The sequence below is a fragment of the Giraffa tippelskirchi genome, chromosome 1, assembly GCF_054371585.1.
Source record: "Giraffa tippelskirchi isolate mGirTip1 chromosome 1, T2T-mGirTip1v1.2.pri, whole genome shotgun sequence".
Lineage (NCBI taxonomy): Eukaryota > Metazoa > Chordata > Mammalia > Artiodactyla > Giraffidae > Giraffa > Giraffa tippelskirchi.
The window spans coordinates 86079435-86083338 of NC_137275.1; the positions used below are offsets into that span (position 1 = coordinate 86079435).

Consider the following 3904-nt stretch of genomic DNA (forward strand, 5'->3'; position numbering starts at 1 on the left):
GTTCTGTCTGTAGCCCACACACTGACAGAGAAACATTATTTTTTCTTCTACTTCCAAAAGTTTGCATAATTTCAGGATCTATGTGTGGGAGCTGTGTAACTATGCTGCTACAAGATGAAAGGCGACGGCAATTTTTGCAGTTCTGCTATGATGTAGAAGCACAGCACTGTAAAACTAGAGAAACAGGATCTCAAAGAAGGTGTAATATAGAGGTCACAAATTCCAATGCATATGGGGTCCAGGTAGGTAAATTGCTATATTTTGTGACCACATATAAGAGTAGTGAATTGACTTCAGTCATTGAAAACAATTAAATACCGAGCTATGCAAAATTTCCCTGGTGGTCCAGTGGCTAAGACTCTGTGTTCCCAATGCAGAGGGCCCAGGTTCAATCCCTGGTCAAGGAACTAGATAGACCCATTTGAATGCAGAGTTCCAAAGAATAGCAAGGAGAGATAAGAAAGCCTTCCTAGTGATCAGTGCAAAGAAATAGAGGAAAACAATAGAATGGGAAAGACAAGAAAATTAGAGATACCAAGGGAACATTTCATGAAAAGATGGGCACAATAAAGGACAGAAATAGCATGGACTTAACAGAAGCAGCGGATATTAAGAAGAGGTGGCAAGAACACACAGAATAACTTTACAAATAAGATCTTAATGGCCCAGATAACCACGATGGTACGATCACTCACCTAGAGCCAGACATCCTGGAATGTGAAGTCAAGTGGGCCTTAGGAAGCATCACTATGAATAAAGCTAGTGGAAGTGATGGAATTCCAGTTGAGCCATCTCAAATCCTAAAAGATGATGCTGTGAAAGTGCTGCACTCAATATGCCAGCAAATTTGGGAAATTCAGCGGTGGCCACAGAACTGGAAAAGGTCAGTTTTCATCCCAATCCCAAAGAAAGGCAATGCCAAAGAATGTTCAAACTACCACACAATTGCACTCATCTCACATGCTAACAAAATAATGCTCAAAATTCTTCAAGCGAGGCTTCAACAGTATGAGAACCAAGAACTTCCAGATGTTCAAGGTAGATTTAGAAAAGGCAGAGAAACCAGAAATCAAATTCCCAACATCCACTGGATCATAGAAAAAGCAAGAGAATTTCAGAAAAACATCTATTTCTGCTTTATTGACGCTGCCAAAGCCTTTGACTGTATAGATCACAACAAGTTGTAGAAAATTCTTGAAGAGATGGGAATACCAGACCACCTGACCTGCCTCCTGACAAATCTGTATGCAGGTCAAGAAGCAACCGTTAGATACTGACAGGGAACAATAGACTGGTTCCAAATTGGGAAAGGAGTACGTCAAGGCTGTATATTGTCACCCTGCTTATTTAACTTATATGCAGAGTACATCATGAGAAATGCTGGGCTGGATGAAGCACAAGCTGAAATCAAGATTGCCAGGAGAAATATCAATAACCTCAGATATGCAGATGACACCACGCTTATGGCAGAAATCAAAGAAGAACTAAAGAGCCTCTTGATGAAAGTGAAAGAAGAGAGTGAAAAAGCTGGCTTAAAACTCAGCATTCAAAAAACTAAGATCTTGGCATCCAGTTCCATCACTTCATGGCAAATAGATGGGGAAACAATAGAAACAGTGACAGACTACTTTCTTGGGCTCCAAAATCACTGCAGCTGGTGACTTCAGCCATGAAATTAAAAGTTGCTTGCTCTTTGGAAGAAAAGTTATGACCAACCTAGACAGCATATTAAAAAGCAGAGACATTACTTTGCCAACAAAGTTCTGTCTAGCCAAAGCTATGGTATTTCCAATAGTCATGTATGTATGTGAGTGTTGGACCATAGTGAAAGCTAAGTGCCGAAGAATTGATGCTTTTGAACTGTGGTGTTGGAGAAGACTCTTGAGAGTCCCTTGGACTAAAATGAGATCCAACCAGTCCATCCTAAAGGAAATCAGTCCTGAATATTCATTAGAAGGACTGATGCTGAAGCTCCAATACTTTGGCCACCTGATGCGAAGAACTGACTCATTTGAAAAGACCCTGATGCTGGGAAAGATTGAAGGCAGGAGGAAAAGGGGATGACGGAGAATGAGATGGTTGGATGGCATCACCAACTCAATGGACATGAGGTTGAGCAAGCTCCAGGAGTTGGTGAAGGACAGGGAGGCCTGGCGTGCTGCAGTCCATGGGGTCACAAAGAGTCAGACACAACTGAGCAACTGAACTGAACTGAACTGTGCTATGCAAACAAATCCTTTAAGTGAGCCAGATTCTACCTTTAGCCTATACCAGTTTTATTATCCATAACTGCTCAAATGGCCCTGGTCTTACCCATTAAACGCTCACTAAAGAATATATTCTATTATTTTTTAAATAACAAAGTGCTGATATTACCTTTTCTGCTTCCCACACCTAGTATCCAGTTCAAGGAATATTTTGGTAGGTGTTTTTTTTTTTCCTATGACACATCTCTAACATAATTATTTCATTTTTAAAAACATAATTACAGTAAAAATTGTGATCACTTTGCATTTTGGTCTACCACCAAAACCTCCTATCTGATATCTCTACCTTTATCAATCTGTTGCGCACACCACCACAGAAACCACCTTCCTTAAATATATTCTAATAATATTGTTTCTCTGCCTAAAAGCCAGCAAGGGGTTCGATCACTCTAAATTCTTGATCACTGTAAGAACTGTAAGAAAACTCCTTATTAGCACATCCATCCTTTTTCCATTAAACTTCATCATCTCTTAGTCCCATTTGAACTCATCTTTTGTGTTAAACAAATTTACTTATTACCAATTGCTGCTATCCCAACCACTCAGTGGTAATTGTTGGTATGCCCACTGATGTTGTCATACCGGAAAATGTTCAAAGCATTTCCATTCCTAGTACAGCATGGAAAGTTTAATTTGCCTAGTCACTAATGTTGTTGCTGCAAGTACCTTATGCTTCCTTAGAAAGGGAGTCCTTGCACTTTTCAGAACTACTGGGTCATTGGTCTCTCCTTTGGAGCCATCTTTGTTGCTGCTCCAATCTTACACATGCAAGTGTGTTCAGTCATGTCTGACTCTTTGCGACCCCACGGACTGTAGCCTGCCAGACTCCTCTGTCCATGGAATTTCCCAGTCCAAGAATACTGTAATGGGTTGCCGTTTCCCCCACCAGAGGCTCTTCTCAACCTCCGGATTGAATCCTCCTCTCTAGCGTATGCTGCAACGGCAGGCAGATTCTTCACCACTGAGCTACCACTTCATCACTGGAGTTGGGAAGCCCAACTCCAATCTTACAGTCACGCTTTTAACCTAATCACATGAGTAAATGGTAAATGTTTCCTTTAAAATGCCAATGATTGGGTGTATGTGGCAAAATTAACCTTCCCTAAAGCAAGTGCAGCAGAATCTCCGGTGCAAAGTGTAGCATGACCGGAAACAAATGGAGCGGGAGTGAGGAAATCTGTCCCAGAAACACTGTTTACTGGCAATTCTGTCTAAATCTGATTTGTTTGAATCTGAATCATAAGAGATCTTGATAGCAAGTAATTACTTCCTTTGAGATCAAGGTAACTAAAGGAAATAGCCTTGGCTTTGAACTACAGAACAAAATTAAAAGCAAACTTGTTTTACAGATAAGTGGCCTAAAGGCAGAGGTAAGATAAGTAATTAATGGATCATTGATGGAGCAAGAAGGTTTACAATTGGCCCCCTTTAAGGCTCTTATGCCAAAGAGCCAACACCATCAGGCAGGAAAGGAACTCTTTATTTTGGGAACTAAAAACTGCCTGAATATAATTTGCACAGAGATTAAATGCTGTTTAAAAAAAAAAAAAAGCCCCTCCTAAACAATTTTAAGAGGACCTTAGGGATCATCCAACTCATTCCCTCTCTGACCCACTTGACTCAGTTTTCATTCACAC

At 40.5% G+C, this 3904-nt stretch overlaps 1 non-coding gene across 1 annotated transcript; it reads left to right on the forward strand.

Annotated features, from left to right (window-relative positions):
• The first annotated feature begins 334 nt into the window (after positions 1 to 334).
• TRNAG-CCC (transfer RNA glycine (anticodon CCC)) lies at positions 335 to 407 on the forward strand. Its single transcript has one exon. It is a non-coding gene; the product is annotated as a tRNA-Gly (tRNA).
• The last annotated feature ends 3497 nt before the right edge of the window (positions 408 to 3904 follow it).